General features: G+C 39.3%; 1 protein-coding gene across 3 annotated transcripts in view; it reads right to left on the bottom strand.

Annotated features, from left to right (window-relative positions):
- LOC111158294 (cyclin dependent kinase 19) overlaps nt 1-19810 on the bottom strand; it is a 168240-nt gene that overhangs the window by 27212 nt on the left and 121218 nt on the right. The gene's annotated exons all lie outside the window — the stretch shown is intronic.

Genomic DNA, 19810 nt, shown 5'->3' with positions numbered 1-19810 from the left:
GGTGATAGGAAAGGGGGTATTATCAGAACTAGGCTATGTCCAAGGTCTTCTCGGCTGAAACGGAGTAGGGGGTGTGGAGCTGAGGAGTAACACTGTGAAGGAGAAATTAGCAGGACTTTGCATCTAGTTGAAGTCAGAAGACTAAGACAAAGGGTGATAAAAAAAAATTTCAGCAAGGTTTTTAGTTTCTGCAACTGGAAGGATGATGGTGCCTTTATTATGGAAAAGTTATGAGAGGTCCTGGGTAGGGAGGGGAAAACAATGTGAGATGCCCAAGTCCCACTAGCCAGGGGAATGGAAATAGGAAGGTTTGGATTTGAAAGTCATTGTCACTGGAGTATGATGACTGAAGACGACATGAGACAAAATTAGTTTATCACAGCCAAAATAGAAAATAGCACTCGATGAAACCCAAACCCGCAAGGTTCAAGTTTGACAACAACTTATCAACGATCCATTATAGATAAAACACAGTACTGCAGACTTTCTGGGAAGAAAGAAAAATAAAACATGATGCTCTTAATTTCAAAGAGCTTTCAAATCTAGCAGGGAAAGACAGACAAACTGCTTTTTAGAATATCAGGCAGGTTACAAAAAGTACCAAAATAAACCAAAAGTAAGTAGAAGTAAAAAGATAACGGCACGGGCAGAAATCTATGAACAAGACGGTGTTTATGAAGCCTCTAGGACAACTACTTCAAGAGAAGAGAAGGTACAAATAAACATTACAAATTACAGGAGTGGCCATAAAAACAGGTCCAATGGAGGTTAGAAGGATAAAAGAATCCCACAAAGAACTTTATATCGACTAATTTTAAAATGTGTACAAAACAGACCAAATGAAGAAAATGTAACGAACAAATTGACTCAAAATGAATTATAAAAGCTTAAGAAACCAATACGTGCTAAATAAATTTAAAGTTAAAAATCTTCCTACCAAGAAAACACTGGACCTCAAATCATCACAAAAGCAAGTTCTCCAAATTTTCGATGAACAGATTGTTCAATCTATTCAAACATTTGCAGAGAATAGAAAAAGAGGGAATGCTCCCATTACATTCTAGAAGGCCAATATAATCTTGGTAGAAAACCCAAAGTATGAGAAAGAAAAATTTCAGGCCAACTTCATAAATATAAATACAAAAATACTCATGAGTATAGATGTAAAAATATTAAACAAAATATTATTAAGTCAAAAGCTACTAACAAGAATTCCAGGATGGCTTAATGTGAGAAAACCTATATATGTCCTTCACCCTATTAGCATATTAAAAAAGAAAAATAATATAATTATCTTGATAGAGGCTCAAAAAGCACTTGACAAAACACTCATTCATGATAAAAATCTCTCAGCAAGTTAGACTAGAAAAGTACCTCCTTAACCTGATAATGGGTATGTATCAAAAACTAAGAAGTAGCATGGGAAGCATTCCCTTTAAAATTGGGACTAATGCAGAGATACCTACCATTACCACTTCCAAAATCAACATCACAATGTAAGTCTAGTGCTATAAAGCATTAATTAAAAGAATATGGATTGGGGGCACCTGGGTGGCTCAGTGGTTGAGGCCTCTGCCTTCGGCTCGGGTCGTGATCTTGGGGTCCTGGGATCGAGTCCCGCGTTCGGGCTCTCTGCTCAGCAGGGAGCCTACCTCCTCCTCCTCTCTCTCTGCCTGCCTCTCTGCCTACTTGTTATCTGTCTGTCAAATAAAAAAAAAAAATCTTTTAAAAAAAGAATATGGATTGGAAAGGCAGTAACAAAATTATTCTCTGAAGATGATATAATTATTTACATAAAAAATTAAAAGTATTTACAGACAAATTATTAGCAATAGTAAGAGTTTAGTAGGATGTTTGTCTAACTGAACAATATGAAAAAGCCAACCGTATTTCTATATATCAGCAAAAAAAAAAAAAAAAAGGGTAGGAGCGGCGCCTGGGTGTGTCTGTGGGTTAAAGCCTCTGCTTTCGTCCCAGGGTCCTGGTGTCGAGCCCCACATCGGGCTCTCTGCTCAGTAGGGAGCCTGCTTCCCCCGCTCTTTCTCTGCCTGCCTCTCTGCCTACTTGTGATCTCTGTCTGTCAAATAAATAAATAAAATCTTAAAAAAAAAAAAAAGGTAGGAAATAAAATTTTTGAAAGGCAGCACTTCTATAGTAATAAAAAACTATAAGGTTCCTAAGAATAAATACACTAAAGGAGGTACAAGATTTTTATACAGAAAATCTTGAAACTCGTTCTTAAATGATATTAGTAAGTCCTAAGTAAATTAAGAGGCCAGCTTATAGATAAGAGGACTCCATAAAGACATCAATTTTCCCCATACTTATCTGTAAATTCAATGCAATTTCAATTCTAATTCCATCTAAGGGGTGTGTGTGTGTGTGTGTAAACTTGAGAAGCTGATTTTAAAATGTGGAAAATAAAATGTATGTTTAAGAGCAAAGACCTAAGGTTGGCCAAGACAGTCATGAAGTGCTAGGGGAAACAGGACATCACAATTTATTTTAAAGCCAGCAACTAAGACGGTGTTATACTGGTAGAGAGAGAAAGAGAGACATATAGATCAATGGGATAGAATGGAGAGCCCAGACAGAACCATGATACTGGGAGAAGAGGAACTTCAGGTCAGTGGAGAAAAGAGGGAACCATTTACTAAATGGTATTGGCACAACAGGTCATCCAAGTGGGAAAAAAATAAATAAAATGAAAGCTCACCTCATACCATACACACAATTTCAGGCAGATTAAGGATTTAAACATGAAAAACAAAATTTTAAAACTGTTGGAGAGTAAGGGAGAATGCAGAGAATATCTTTCTGACGTAGGAAAGAAAGATATTTCTTTCATGTAGGAAAGAATTCCTTAAACAAGATAAAAAAAATAATCATAAAAGAAAAGACTGATAAATCTGGCTATTAAAAACAACTTTTGGGGGCGCCTGGGTGGCTCAGTGGGTTAGGCCTCTGCTTTCAGTTTGGGTCATGGTCTCGGGATCCTGGGATCGAGCCCTACATCAGGCTCTCTGCTTGGCGGAGAGTCTGCTTCCCCCCTCTCTCTGCCTGCCTCTGCCTACTTGTGATCTCTCTCTCTCTGTCAAATAAATAAATAAAATCGAATAAATAAATAAAAATAAAAATAAATAACTTTCACGGTGCCTGGGTGGTTCAGTGGGTTAAGCCTCTGCCTTCAGCTCAGGTCATGATCCCGGGGTCCTGGGATCAAGCCCCGTATCGGGCTCTCTGCTCAGTGGGGAGCCTGCTTCCCCCTCTCTCTCTGCTGCCTCTCTGCCTACTTGTGATCTCTGTCAAATAAATAAAATCTTTAAAAAATTTAAAAAATAACTTTTAACCATCAAAAATAAAGAAAATTAAAAAACAAAGCACAAACTGCCAGAAGTATTTGCAATACACATCAGTAACAAAAATTTTATGTCCAGAATAAAGAACTCCCACAAGTCAATATAAAAACAACCTAATAGAAAAATGAGCAAAATGTCCGAACAGGTATTTAACAAAAGAAGAAACATTTTACCCGTAAGCATATGAAGATGCTCAACCTCATCGATCAAGAGGGAAATGCAATTAAAATCACAGTGAGATACCATTTTACACCTAATATATGGGTTAAAAATTAAGAACTATTGAGTAGGAAGCGGGTCAGGGGGAACTCCAATACATTGTTGGTAAGAGAATAACTTGGTACAACTTCTTTGGAAAGCAATTTGGCATCATCTTGCAAACCTGAACAATTACATACCCTTTGACTCAGTAATTCCTTTTTTAGACACACCAGAGAATGTTCATAGCAGCATAGATTGTAACACACACACACACAAAAAATCTGGACACAACCCAAATTTCTAGCTAATAGAAAAATGGAGAAATTAATTTTGGTAGAATCACACAATGAATTTTAAAATAGCAGTGAAAATTTGGCAGCTACTAATAAAGGTATAAAAAAAAAAAGTATGAATCTTGGAAGCATAATGTTGAGTAAAAAAAGCAAGTTTAGAAGACTATATACAGCAGAATGCCATTTTCATAAACCTTAAAAACCAAGCAAAGCTAAAGAATATACTGTACAGGCACACATACAAACGGGATAAACCTATTTTTAAAAAAGGAGTGAATAATGGATTCAAAACTTAGGATATTTGTTAACGTCTTCAGGAGGCAGGAGGTTGGGATGGGGGGAAGCATAAACAGAAGCAAGCTATCAGTATTGTCCCAGTTATTGGGGTAAGTGACAAGTTCTCAACTGTTACGCTTTTGTAAGGTACATAATGTTCCAAATACTCTTTTGTATATATCATATATTAGGACAATAATGAAGACAAAAAACAAAGCGAGGAATGGGGATATGCATTGCTGGGAGGATGTCATTTTCAAGAGTAATAAGCACTATTTTAAATGGCTCAGAGAATGCCTCCTTTTGAGAAGGGAACTTTTGGGATAAGACCTGAAGAAAGTAGAGTAATAAGCTGCTATAATCTAAGGGAAGAGCCGTCTAGGTAGAGGGAAGGGGAAACTGAATGGTTAGAGACAGGAGCTCGCCTGGTAAACTAGAGACCTGCTAGGGAGAACAGTGGGCATCAGGAAGCACAGGATAAGGCATTGATGATTCTAGAAAAATCTGGAAAGCCAACAGAAGGCTTGCTTGCTGTTCCTGATGGTTCTGCTTTTGGCACAAGTCATGGGATTACCAGAATTCGGTAAGTTCTTGAGCACCGTCTGGTACACGCTCTGAGAGTAGGTGAGGGCTCCCACAAGATTTGCAGAAGGGCAAGGTCATGGTGTAGAGCAGTGAGGAGAAGTCTTGATGAGCTGCAGGCTGGCTAACTGGAGAAAGAGCGAAGAGGTCAATGTGGCTGGAGTCAATGAGACAGTAGGAGAGTTAGCACAGGAGAACCAGTGGAGAGATACAGTGAAGCTTATCAGTCATACAGAATGACACAGGAACTTGGAAAGACAAGGTTTTACATGACTAGAATTCACATCATTCTATTCTATATTACCTTTTGTCCTACCCATAATTCTCATAGGTTGTATAATATGGATTTTGCCATTTTGCCAAATCTCTGATAGAAGGATATGGAGAGACTATCACTTTCTATAACACATATTTCTATAATGTTTGACTTTGTATTTTTTGGTATACATTAGAGAAACAGTTTTTATTATTTTTTTAAAGATTTTATTTATTTGACAGACAGAGATCACAAGTAGGTGGAGAGGCAGGCAGGGAGAGAGAGAAAGAGAGGAGGAAGCAGGCTCCCTGCTGAGCAGAGAGCCTGATGTGGGGCTCGATTCCAGGACCCCTGAGATCATGATCTGAGCCAAAGGCAGAGGCTTAACCCACTGAGCCACACAGGTGCCCTGAGAAACAGTATTTTTTAATAAAAAAATAAACAATGCTGAGAGAAATAAAAGGTGCTTTGAGGAAAACAAGCCAATGGAAAACCCTGTGAAGGAGCAACTAAGGTAAGAAAACAGCATTAGGGTTCTAGAAGCTAAGAGAGCTTGAAAAGGAAGAGGTGGTCTTTAGGTGCAATAGAATGAAAGATGGGAAGAGACAACTTCTGCCCATTTACAGACACCATAAATGAGACCCTAATAAGCAGAAAGAAGGTAAAGGCAGAATTAGAGTATACTGTTGAAGGCCTTAGTAAGAATAGACTCTCCGGGATATAAAAATTCTTCGGGGGTCTGGCTGGCTCAGTCAGAAGGGCATGCAACTCTTGATCTTGGAGTCATGAGTTCAAGCCCCACATTGGGTACAAAGATTACTTAAATTAATAAAACTTAAAAATTATCAAATTATCAAATAAACCACCTTACATACCCTTTGCTACATTATTTGTAATTCCTAAATTTTGAGCTTAAACCTTTCAAAATAAATCTGTAAGATAAAAACATAAAGTATGTGATGTGGAAGCAAAGCTGCTTCACATAAGAAATGAAAATAGATTATGAGCCTTCGAATGGGAGAAAAGCAGGAAGCTGGTCTCCGATCACTGCCAGCTAACTCTCAGAAGTTTGTGCAGTCATGCTCTATAGAAACAGAGAATGTGAGCACCACAATGGAATGAGGTTACAGAGAGAGACAGAGAAAAGAGGATTCTAGCTGGTACCGAAGTTTGTAAGGAATACCTTTTATAGAAGATACTTGAAGCCTATGGAAGCTCTAAGTGTGGAGTCCCCCTGTAGAGCGTGAGCTGAGGGCAGAGGCAATGACGTGGTTGGGGGGAGCAGTGGCTATAAGTTCTTTTGTACAACCTAAGAAAGGAACCCAGGGCTTGGCAGTATCCACAGAGAAGGACTGCCGTAGTCAAGTTAAGACCCAGAATTGCACAGGAAGTCATTTTTAAATACATACCCTTAACTGGGATTACATGCCACCCCCCCCCGAACAAGTAAATAAATATTCAGGTCACAAGATATGTGATTCTTTCAAAATAACAATGATAACAACAAAATAAATATTATAAGCATCATTAAAATGCATTTACATTTTCAAAGCATTTTCATATCAATCATTTCCTTGAAATACTCAAGGGCCTCCAGGTCTGGGGCAAGTCTCAGAGCCTCCACCTGATCCTCAAGGTTCCAAACCAAGTCACATTTACAGATATGATGCTTCATTTTCAAAAGACTAACTTTAATAGTGATTACTTTAAGTGAAAGTATATGCTTTAAAAAAAAAAATTAAGCCCACTGCAGCTCAAGCGCACGCACCCACACCCACGCACAACCTGAAAGAACGAAGAGAGGATACCAAAGTTGTTCTGACCTACTTACATCCCAATTAACACGGACTACGCTTTACTAAAACTCCTCTTACTGTGAACACAAAATGCCAGCTGTGAAAGAAAGTGATACTGCTGGGTTTGCACACTTTTGTTACCATAGCAACAGCAGAAATGGCAGGAGTTGGATGCCTCGCATTTAAGTTATCAGCAATAAAATCGGATAGACAAATCAAGGCTACAGGGTTCGTTTCGGTTAAATTGTACTTTAAAGGCAAAAGTCAGGGAGATCATGTGACAATGTGATTACTTAGAAACTATTCTCGAAATAATCAGCATTTTAGCAAAATTTGGCTAATTCTGAAGTTACATGCAGGTTGCCTTGCGTGTACTTTGGATTTGCTTTCTCCTTCTATAGAATCAATTTTCTCCCCGCAGGTTTAAATTTATTTTAGTTAATTGGCACCTCATAAAAGAACAGCCTAAAGATACACAATTATCCTTTACTATATTTTCTTTGTACTCCCCACCCCAGGACATTTGCAACAAAAAATATGAAGCCACAAGATGACTCTTACCAGGACCAATAAAGAAGATAGGAAAACACAAACACAATTGTCTACAATCCTGAATAATAGGGACAAAACCAATCAGAGTATCAGTCAGGCTCATTTCTGAACAATGAATACCGTGGGCTTCATATGGATGGCTAGAACTATTCTTTTACTTCAATATACTAGTGGCACCACTCTCCTCACATTTGATATGGAAGTACATTCCCGGGAGAAAACCTTCCATTTATGTTCTTTACACCGTTTTCCATTGTTCACCCTGAACAAAAAAGATTCTGTGTTGTAACAAATTGCGCAAAGAATGAGTGAGATATATGTGCTTTGTTTCCTTAGCAAAGACAACAGTCATTTGCTAAGAGCCTCAGTTTATCATAACTGTTTATGCCTTAAAATAACCTTCTTGAGAGTATAAAAAAAGCAATACCTGCTTTTTCTAACTGAAAGAAATACGAAGATTTCGCTTTTACAAAAAAAAGGTGAGAAGCGAAGATCGTGACCAGCTTTGTTGCACAGGAGCCCTCATGGTGGCCGTGGGTCCCGCGCAGGGAGAACGGCTTGCCAGCTCCTTTCCCCACGCAGCACTCAGCATCAACCTGCCATCGCTTGCAACTATAAGCATCTGGGCTTTCTCTGGATTTATTGTGTGTATCCGGTAGCAAGATGTGTCCTAAGGCATCAGAAATGCCTGAGGGAGGTTATTTCTTGGGTCTAGGAAAGCTCAAAAACGTCCATAAAAATTAATGGTTACCATTTCTTTACTCCATTTCAGCCTACAAAAGATTTCATAGGAACATTCTACTTTGGGATACTGGTAAAAACCCATAGAGGTTTTTTTAAAAAATCCCAATTTTAGTTTATTTTAGAGTTTCGGCAACCATGCATACGGTAATGACACTCAAATCTACAACCACAGGTCTCTAAACGTCGATAGAGCTTAGAGTTAGGTCAGCGTTAGGTTGGCTGTCTCCAAAGTCATCTCCACTTGTTCAAACAGATTTTTTACTGCCTCTTTTTCTGGTATTCTTTTCTCAGTCAACAAAAGCAGAAGTCTGAACACCCTGTCCTTTATCCCTCAAATCGAATTCTCAGATCTGATTATCTCACTTTCTAAATATTCAGCTACTATTTCCGCTCCTGTCTACCTTGATTACCTCTGCCAGGTCTTCGTCACCTCACCACCACCTGATTATGTATCTGCCATCCCGGCACCCTCACACCAATTCTCCAAATCCCTGTCTGAGTGGTCTCTCTTAAGCAAAAACCTGACCGGCTCAGCTCCAAGTGGTCACAGGTGAAGTCCACGCTTCTGAACATGATGGTGAAGAATCACCACAGTCGGGTCCTTACTCTTCCCTTCTGCTTCATCGTTCACGACTTCTCGCTCTGTTCCAGTGATACCAACATGCCTGCAGTTTCTTACCCCATTCTCTTACTCCTGCTGTCTCCTCTACCTGGAATGCTGCCCTGCGTCTCTCCCCTTTCATTTTATAAATTTCTATTCCTCCATTAGAGTCAGCTCAGTGTGAGTCCTCTCAGACCACCCCCATCCCAAATGGTCAGACATCCTCCTGTGTTCACTACCTTACGCATAGCAGATCCCTGACTATATCTCATAATGTCTTTTTTTTTTTTTAGGATTTTATTTATTTATTTATTTGAGAGAGAGAGAGAGCATGTGCATGGGTGGGTGGGGGGAAAGTAGAGGAAGAGGAAGAGGAAGAAGCAGATTCCTGCTTGAGACAGGAGCCCAACGCAGAGCTGGATCCCAGGACCTGGAGATCAAGACCTGAGCCGAAGGCAGACACTTAACCAACCCAGGCCCCTCCATCATGTTTTTAAGCCTTGTTGTTATGTGATGATCCATCTGTGTTTCTTCCCCACGCTGCCTTCACTGAGGGAGGGGACTGTATTTCATTTATCTGCGTAGTCCCAGCGCCCAGCATAATTCCTGGTACATATTAGAAGATCAAAATCTGTCTGTAAAGCAAATATTCTGAGTCTGTAAGCCACCACTTCCCCACAGAAATTCAGTTATAAATGAACCATCTACTTAAAATGACAATTAGGTTCCATAGTTCTATAAGCGTCCCACTTTAGCTATATTGTGGGTGAGACAGGCCTTTGTATTCAGAGAACCTACCCACTGTTCGAACTGCTGTTTCTAAGCAAAAATGCCTTCCCACTTCAAAATTATTTATCTACAACGAGATGCAGGCTATCTGTAGCTCAGGAGCCGTCTGCAGTATTAAATGCTGGGATTCATTTCATTTTGCCTTAAAATGGTCTGGAGGCATCTGTAATAGGTTAATCTGAATAACCTCTGTTCATCAAACCTTGGTGTTCACAGTAAACAATGCCTGCCAACCCAGCCGGCACAACAGTTAACAATGCACTTCTTTGTTTTTGCCTTTTAGGAGTGGTTACAGGCCTGGACAGCAGAGATAAGGTTTTCTTTTCTCTAACAAGAACCAATAAAAAGCAGCCATTATGAAAAGCTTAATGCAAGACAAACAACAGGTATCTAGAAGACTACTTAGCTAACTGCAAGGTCACTAAGAGTACAATCAAGATAAATCCTACATTGATGGCAATGCCAGGACTAATGCTACAAAGACACTCAGATTCTATCCTTCTCATTAACGAGTACAGTCTGAACTCACAGGAGCCATGCCGGTAGAAGAAGTTTTCTATGTACATCTGTGGCATTCATATTTAAATCAAATAATTCAGTCTTACTATCATGAGACACTAAGAATGGCAAAGGCCCCGCTCCTCGCTCCGTTTCTCCGCCATGGTGGTATGTGCGGTTGACTGTTCCTGGCCATGTCTTCTCACCAGACTTTCAGGATCAAGCGCTTCCTAGCCGCGGAGCAAAAGCAGAGTCGTCCCATGCCCCACGGCATTTGGATGAAAACTAGTGATAAAATCTGGTGCAGCTCCAAGAGTAGACATGAGAGAAGAGCCAAGCTGGGTCTAGAAGGGATGGCGCATGAGACAGCACATGCTCACGCTGCACGCAGGTCACGTGCTCCCATCCTCTCACTCTGTAAACATCACGCCTACCTCAACAATAGACATGTTTTCTAGGGGAGGGTGGATGACTATTCTCTGCTGGTTCAGCAATAAATAGGGGCAGCCTTTGGTTTGGGGGGAAAAAAGGTCAGAGGTAGAAATTATGAAACTGAGCCCTCTCTTGTGACTCATGAAGACACGCAGGTGAAAGACCTACAGCCTTACCCAAGTCCCATGTCTCCCTGACACTGGCAGACCCAGGCAGGATCAGAACTCAAGTCTCTCAGAAATGCACCACAGACTGGGGTTATGAGAACAAAACCACATCTGGAAAATGTACAACACTTGATTTATGGCCCTCACCTCTAGAAGCCTTCTACTAAGATGAATGCTTAGTTGAGAATATGGTCACCCAAAATAATCATCATATGCAGTCTCCCAATGAAATAAATCAGCAGTCCGTGCATGTCAGATCCCCTTTTGATGAAAAGACCATCATTCTCAATGAGGGATCCTGAATGACCCCAGAGTGCTAGCCACATAGGATGCTAGTGGTAGTGATTACCCTGGTATACACATTTGTCCAAAGTGATCTATTTCTAACTAAAATGGATACACGTTATTATTTGTGAATGCTACCTCAGTAATACTAATTTAATGAAATAAGATACCTGAAATGATTCTTCAGTTTTAAACACAGGCCTCAAAGTGTTGGGGCTCCTGTCTGTAGCTCTTGGTTCTTAACCAGTCCCTGCCATTCCTGCCACTGTGGAACGTATCTTAACTATTGCCTCTCGGCGACTTTGGAGTTAGTTTGGCAAACCACCCTCTAGATACACGTGTTTATCAGTACAAGCTACTAAAACTTCACGTAGAAGTCAGGGATCATCACAGGAGCCTGTCCATGAGCTGAACCTGAAGAGGTCTCAACCCCTATGAAGTGGGCCCTCTTGGAAGTGTGATTCTTAGTGTGTATCACCTGTCTATGGAACAGATGGTGCAGCATTTCACTCCAGCTCACACCGACAGATGTGTAGGACTGTGCAGAAAGCTCCTGTGACTGGGGTATGGGTGTGCATGACAGAAAAACCAGTCATGCCCCAAAAAAAAAAAAAAAAAAAAAATCACAGCCCAGGGGTGCTTGGGTAGCTCAGCCGGCCAAATGTCCAACTCTTGATTTTAGCTCAGGTTATGATCTCAGGGTTGTGAGATCGAGCCCCACGTCCGGCTCCATGCTAGGCATGGAACCTGCTTAATATTCTCTCTCTCTCTCCCTCTGCCCCCTACCCTACTCATACACACTCTAAAAAAAAGAAAAGAAAAGAAAAGACAATCAGAGCCCATATCTAGAAAACACCTCAATAATACTTTCTCACATTTTAAGGTATCCAGAGCACCCTAAGAAACATTATCTCGCCTCGTCTTCATAAGGCCTTACGTACAGGCAGAATGGGAGTCACTGCACAGGGGAGACATCACTACCATCAAAGGCCTTCGGGCTGCAGACATAAATTCCTAAGCTACAGACTCTCCAGGACCCAGCCCCAAGAACCAAAGGTCACCAGCAGGATCCCCAATATGACTCACCAGCATGACAAGATCTGCAATCGTCCAAAGTCACCTAAAATCGCAAGTCAGAAAATAACCAAGCCATATTTTCCTTTTTCATTGTTAGCTCTGCATTCTAAAAGAAATTACGGTGATTAAGTCATATTAAAATAAATGCTACTTTCTGCCATAATTCTTCAAAGTAGCATGTTAACTTAATAAACCAAATAAAAAATAATAAAAGAAAGTCATTCAATCAGCATGATCATTAGAAGGAAAAGTAAGTTATTTGAGGCTCTTACTCATTTTGATTTCACTTAAGCAACTGTTTTTAACTGATATTTTTAAATATGAAGACTCGGCAAAAAATATTAGCACTGTTTAAACATAAACAGGGTGAAACACTGTTTACTTTTTTTTTTTTTTTTAAAGAATAACACCAGGAAGCATGTTCACATGTTTCTAATAGGGCTCTACACTGTAAAGCAGAAGGGGCTAGAGTTTTAGGCTAACGGAATTATGGCGAAGAAGGCAGTTAAAAGAAAGGGCATCCTTGGATTACTGATGGGATCCAGAAGCTTCTACAGAGGGAAATTAGGAGGAATTCAGGAATTCGTGTGTAAGACTGGGAGACCAACAATTGTACAAAGTACCTATCATTATTCTCATTTTATAAATGAGTAAGCTGGGGCTTACAGATCAAGATTAGCTATCTTAGAAATAAATTTTTTTAAGTCTAAGATCTCAAAGTTCCCATTTCATAAAAACTAAGCAAGGCTAAACTCTAAAACATTACTAAAATTCTTCAAAACGCCAGCATGATAGCTGCAATGAGATTTTAAGGGGGTTCATTGTGGTATAAAACATTCACCTTGTCAAGCCCTGTTTAGCACGGACAAAATTAAAAGACTTGATGTATCTCCTTGTCAGACAAGGTATGAAGAGAAGCTGTGCTGCATACAGAGATTTCTAGAAAATTCTCCAGCCACTGAGCACTTATTTTAATCAAACCTTCACAAAGATGAACAGTACAATACTTCTTCTCCAGCTGAGTGGAAACAGAGGCCATCTTTTACTTTTGTACATTGGTCTTTCATACAGCAATGTTCCTAAAGTGCCTTCAAATGCTCTCTCTTAGTTAAAGGACTATAGTATTTCATGCCTCCACATGGTGTCCTTTTACTGCTTCTCAGCCACCTATTACAACTCAGCAGCACTACCAAATTTTGGTACTGGGAAATTTAAATTTTTCTTTGCATTTTTGCCTTCATTTGACACAAATGCATGAAAAATAGAAATAAGAAAGTAGTAGTGATAAGCATAGGCCTCAGACTGTATAACAAAGATGGGATCTCTAGGTACATTCAAAGTGAAGAAATCCTGGATCTCAGTTGAACACATCATCCAGATTTAAACAGATTAAACCTGTGCTTCAATAATGGGGAATGGAATGGAGGGGACAGGAGAGGAGGCGAAATGTAAGGAATATATACCAAATGCTCAAAACAAATCACTGAAGAATGTTTGTAAAAGGGAAGGGATAACTAGTACATTATAATAACTTTTAGCTCTTTAGAACCAGAACTATCCTCAAACTCTTGCCACTCAAGCCACTTTTCAACATGGAGAAAACGATACATGAAAGAAGGGACTTCCTGCACTTTCTTATGTTTCCACTAACTAAACAGAGTAGTAACAGGATCCAAATACCATGTAAAAGACTCTTAGAGAATAGCACAGAGGACATTGGGAGAAGGAAGGGAAAAATGAAGCAGGGATATCGGAGGGGGAGATGAACCATGAGAGACTGTGGATTCCAAGAAACAAACTGAGGGTTTCAGAGGGGTGGGGGTAGGAGGATGGGTGAGCCCGGTGATGGGTATTAAGGAGGGCACAGATTGCATGGAACACTGGGTGTTATATGCAAACAATGAATCATGGAACATTACATCAAAAACTAATGATATACTGTATGGTCACTAACATAACATAACATAACAACATAACTAATATAAAAGCCTTAGAGGTCATGGTAAGCAGCATTGGACATGGTTCCCAATATACACTCCCCCCCAACACCCGCCGCACAGCACACACACCCTTGTGTAATCACTCCCCCCCATCCCGAGTGTGGGCTGCACAGATGACTTCTAGTGGACAAGAAATGGCAACAGTAATGGGATGTCCCTTCCATGATTCACTAACAGAACACTATGACTTCCGTCTTGCTAACACACACTCTCTTGCCTTTTTGTTGGCTCACTCTGGTGAAGAAAACTGCCATGTGCAGAAGCCTACAAGGCAAAGAACCAAGGGAAGCCTCCACCTATCAGCTCATGAGGAAATGAATCCTGCCAACAACCACATGGACAAGATGCTTCCCAGTCGAGGCTTGAGATGATGGCAATCTTTTTTTTTTTTTTAAAGATTTTATTTATTTATTTGAGAGAGAGGCAGCGAGAGAGAGCATGAGCGAGGAGAAGGTCAGAGGGAGAACCAGACTCCCTATGGAGCTGGGAGCCCAATGCGGGACTCGATTCCGGGACTCCGGGATCATGACCTGAGCCAAAGGCAGTCGTCCAACCAACTGAGTCACCCAGGAGTCCCTGATGGCAATCTTTTAAGGAGACTCTGAAACAAAGGATCCAAATAAGCCACACGGAGATTCCTGACCCACGGAAGCTGTGAGATGATAAATGTTGTTTAAACGTATTTAAAGCAACTAAGTTTGGGGCAATTTGTCATACAGCAGTCATACATACAGACTTAAAACATACACAGCCAACAGGTCATAAACAATCAAAAATGCTGTTGAAAATCAAGTATTCTGCCTGAACAAGCTGGTATCACAAGGAAAAAGGTACCAAACCAAAACTATATAGCTCTCTGTCAGTTAGTATGACAAAGTATCCAGAGTCATATATTACACATTTCTCTGTAGCTAGAATATTTATGATACCATTTTCTTTAATCAACTGAACTATATCTGACTCTAAGTATTGGCAAGCTTATTATTATTATTATTATTATTATTACTATTAACCTCTAATAGAACAAATAAGTCGTTAAGTCTGTAACCGAAGTGACTTTTTGACAATCCTAAAATATTTAGTAGATGTTAACCAATAACTAAACTCAAAAGATTACTGGATACAAAATTATCTTCTCCTACAACTAAATCTTACAAAATTTCCATGTACCATGTTTGCAGATAATATAGTTACTTGTGCCCATAGATTTCAAAAGAGTACAAATTCACCCACTACTGAATGATAACTACCATTCAAACCCGAAGTTACAGAGTTTTAGGATGGGGCGCCCACAAATATTTTTTTTAAGATTTTATTTATTTATTTGGCAGACAGAGATCACAAGTAGGCAGAGGCAGGCAGAGAGAGAGGGGGAAGCAGGCTCCCTGCCGAGCAGAGAGCCCGATGCAGGACTCCATCCCAGGACCCTGAGATCATGACCTGAGCTGAAGGCAGAGGCTTTAACCCACTGAGCCACCCAGGTGCCCCCACAAATATTTTTTAAAAGACAGAGCAGGTCAGGTCCCTGGGGGGGTTTACTTAGATCTTTTATTCCATAAAGACATAGCATTTATCATGTGTTAGGTATTGAGATATGAAAGTGACAGAGATAGTTTAACTTAGAGTTCAGTTTATGCCACTGATCCAGTAGCAATACTGAGAAACTAAGGAGCCATAAATCCTAACCACACTATGATTTAGCTAGTATTTCTCTCTTTGATAAAGAATAATAAGCAATTGCCAGATGCTTTGCTGAAATGCAATTCAAGTAACTTAAAACACAAACGATACACCAACACTAGGAATACAAAAATTAGTAAGATATGATCCTTGCTCCCCAGAAGCTCATAATTTTGAAAAAGGGATAAACTGTATCTTGGCATCCTTCCAGCCTACCGGAATAGTCATCTAATAAAAGTGAGTCATCCTATATTTCATCTTCTTACTCTTAGCTATATCCTGCTGTAAAATTAAAATACATCTTTCTTCCCTTGGTGTTTACAAGTTCCAAATATTTATAGACTCATGTCTCTACTTCGCTGTCTCTCAGCCAAGATGAATATCTTTAGCTCCTCTCCTCCTTTCCTTTTAAAGCAATTCCTTAATATAAGTAATCTTTTTAGTGACTTTATTTAAATTCTCTATTTCTGTTTTAAATTCTGGGATCCAAATGACACAACTAAATACTATTTCAGATATGTAATCAATCACAATAAAAAACCCCAATCTTCTTTGATGATATAATGCCTATGTTTGTAGAGTCCAAAACACTGATTTTTTTATTTACTTTTTAAATTTGGGGGGTTATACCATTACATTGCAAATTTGTATTTACTCTAATGCCTTTGATTGTATGGATCTTGCAGGTTTCTCACATCAAATGAAAATTTAGAGATGGTACATACTCTGAAACAGTTGTAACCAACAAATAGTATAAGGCAAAATTTCTTACAATAGGAAATGAAGCATTAAAAAAAAAAAAAACACTCCTGACTAAAACACAACTCTATTAAAATAGGTTCACACACACAAAAATTTTCCAAATGTCCCCATCATGTTTCTTTTTTTTAAAGATTTTTATTTATTTATTTGACAGACAGAGATCACAAGTAGGCAGAGAGGCAGGCAGAGAGAGATGGGGGAAGCAGGCTCCCTGCTGAGCAGAGAGCCCGACCCATCATGTTTTTAAAAACCACATTCATATTTGATATACTTCGTATTTCTATACTGACTACAGAATACATCTAAAGTAAACATACAATTTAAATCTTCTACTCCTAAAAATACTTTGGCAGAACCATGACAATACGGTCCAAGTATCAGGATTCACGATCACTGCCAAGAACTGAGCAGGCTGACACGGGGCAGAGTCCTACTGATTCAGAGTTTCAAATATTATTAGTTACTTACTTGAAGAAAAGAGGCATTCAGTGAATGCAAATTATGAATATGCTATACAAGGTCAGAACCACATTCAGAATGTATTTTTTTCAATATCATGCTATGGTTGAGGTAATAATAAGAGTGGCTTCCATAATGGGAAAAAATTGTTCATTCTGGGAAAAAAATGTTCCTTCTGTTGTTCCCAATTTTTTTTTTTTTTAGTTAACTCTACACCACATGCAAGGCTTGAACTTGCAACCCTGAGATCAAGAGTTGCATGCACTACCCACTGAGCCAGCCAGGCACCCCTGCTGCTTGCAAACTTTTAGCACTTAAGAACAAACAAACTCCCAGGGTGCCTGGGAGGCTCAGTTGGTTAAGCATCTGCCTTTGGCTGAGGTCATGCATGATCCCAGGGTCCTGGGATCGAGCCTCACGTCAGCCTCCCTGCTCAGGCAGGGGGCCTGCTTCTCCTCCTGCTTGCACACTCTCTCTCTCTCTGTGTGTCAAATAAATAAGTCAGTCTTGAAAAATAAATAAATAAAATCTCCCTAGCCTGGTATCTTTGGCTTCCTTGATCAGGTTCTAACCAATATCTTTCTGGTCTTAACCACATACTACCACAATTTAGCTTATCCATATTGGAATCAGACAGAACGCCATACTCTTTCTGGGACAATTCAAGAGCTTTCTCCCCTCAAAAGTTTTTACACCCAACATTCCCTTAGGTTACCCTCCTTTCTCAAATCTCTTTATAGCTGAGAGAGGTCTTAGGTGCCAGACTCAAGCTTCACTTCCTCAAGTCTCTATTTCGATTCTACTTATCCTTCAATGTCTAGCTCACGTGGCAGTTCTGTGAAGCTTTCCTTTCTCCTTCTGCCCCTCATAGCCTCTTCTAACCTTGAGGAGCATTTAGTCTGTGCCTGTCACATAGCCACGATCACGTTCTTTCTCATCTAGTTTACAGCACAGCTGTTTGTGCCCATGGCAGATTTCTTCTCTCAGAGTAAAGTCCTGAGGAGAAGCTCTTCCATGCAGTTATCTCTGTACTGTCCCCATCCCTCATGCTTTAAACATACAAGGTAATAATAAGTGTTTATTATAGACAGTGTGTTGAAATATATAAATACGTTACTTGATCCAAAAGCATACCATAATAATCAGTATTCTTACTCACATTCACTCACTGAGGAAATATTTACTCAGTACCTGTTGTGTACTCAGGTACTACTAGTGTGCCAAAATGAATCATAGACCCCGCTCTCTCAAGAAGTATATGGTCTAGAAGATGTTCTAGGGTACCTATATATACTGCTACCATACTAACAGATAAGTATCAGAAGAGAAGTAAAGAAGTACAACAGCAACCAGCAAGAAGGAAAGATTATTTCCAAGTAGGAATGGATACGAGGATAAGTTTTAACATTTGTCCAAGTCCTCAAAGACAGGTAGTATTTGAATATGAAGAGATGGGGTAATAAGTAAAGGCCATTCAAGCAGGAAATTTCCGGACACAGGAAACAATCAATAGTTTAATGGTACAGTGTAAATGAAAGATGATAGGGATAAAGAAAAATTCTAAAGGCAGTTAGGGCTATATCTGTTATAACCTTGAAAGCCCAATAAGGAACTAGAGCTTCAGTCTGTAAGCAATGAGGAACTATCAAAGTTCTTCAACAGGGGCTGTATAGTTATTTAGATGGTCCAAACCGGATGGAAGGGAAAGAGACTGCAAGGAGACAAGTTGAGAGGCTAGTACTATCCTTCAAGGAAGAGATAATAAAGGCCTGAACTGAGAATGAGGCACTAGGGATGGAAATGGCCAAATGGAAGAGATATTTTAGAGGTGAAACCAACAACACTAGGCAAGGTCTAGATGTATAGTGCAAGGGTCTGCAAGGGGTAAAAGAACCTTCTAGGTTGAAAGGAGGGTGATCCCATAAATAAGATAGACATGAAAGCAGCAAACCGACTAGGAGAAAACCGAGTCCTAGTCATACTGAGTTTTCGTACAGGTGGATACTCACGTGACAAGATCAGAAATAAAATCTGTTAATCTATGTTATTCAGAATAAAATATACAACTTTGTGAAAAAAGAGAAGAGCTGAAATTAATCTTCAATAAAATATTCTGATCAATGATTCAAACATGATCATGAACTCAAAAATAATTCACATCAGTTATATTAAGCACACAGCAAATTAATATTAAAAAAAACCATTTATGAAGAAGGTTTTGAACTGGAATGACCTCATGTACCCATGTAAAAATGTGCTGATTCTGTGGTTTATAGTAAAATGACCAGGTGAAAGTCTTTGGGAACAGTTCGAAATTATGAGGTGAAATGCATCTACTGAATTGGGAAGTCCATCTTTGTGGTTACCTTCATTGGGCTTCAACTTAACTTCAATGTCACAGCAAGAGAAGGTAAAGTCAAACAGCAAGGGGTACTAACTAGATGTCCTTTTGTATTCATTCCTCTCTATAACAAATACTTCTCCTCAATTAGTAAAACTGAGTCGACCTAGATTTATCCCTACCATATCCCTAGAATTGCCAAAAGCCTAAGAAATAATGATCATGGAACCACTTTTCTGAGGAGAGTTGGGGAATAAAATTTCCAATTATAAACTCTCACGGGTATTACTATTCAGTAACTATTCAGTAACCATGTTTCCTCTCGAACAAACCAAAAAGATCTCCCCAACACAAACTAACGTGACAATAATGCAAAGATAACCAGAATTTAACATTAATAAATGTTTGTTACATGTGTACTGAAAAAAAGGTATAATCAAACATTTGATTTGTTGATAATACTGATAACATTTATTGATAATACTGATAACATTCTGTTCACTGGATGCAATGTCATTATTTCAATTTAGCTCTTAAGAAAAAAAAAAAACAATGAGAACTCAATCTTTAATTATTAATGTTTTTACTAATAATGAGCAATAATACAAAAAAATGGATTGAAAGGTACTTATTTCACATATGACTATTCCATTAAGATTA

This window comes from Enhydra lutris, unplaced genomic scaffold (genome assembly GCF_002288905.1).
Source record: "Enhydra lutris kenyoni isolate GAN:26980312 unplaced genomic scaffold, ASM228890v2 scaffoldscaffold58, whole genome shotgun sequence".
Lineage (NCBI taxonomy): Eukaryota > Metazoa > Chordata > Mammalia > Carnivora > Mustelidae > Enhydra > Enhydra lutris.
Note: the sequence above shows the minus strand (reverse complement) of the source record. Positions and strands in the feature narration are given on the sequence as shown.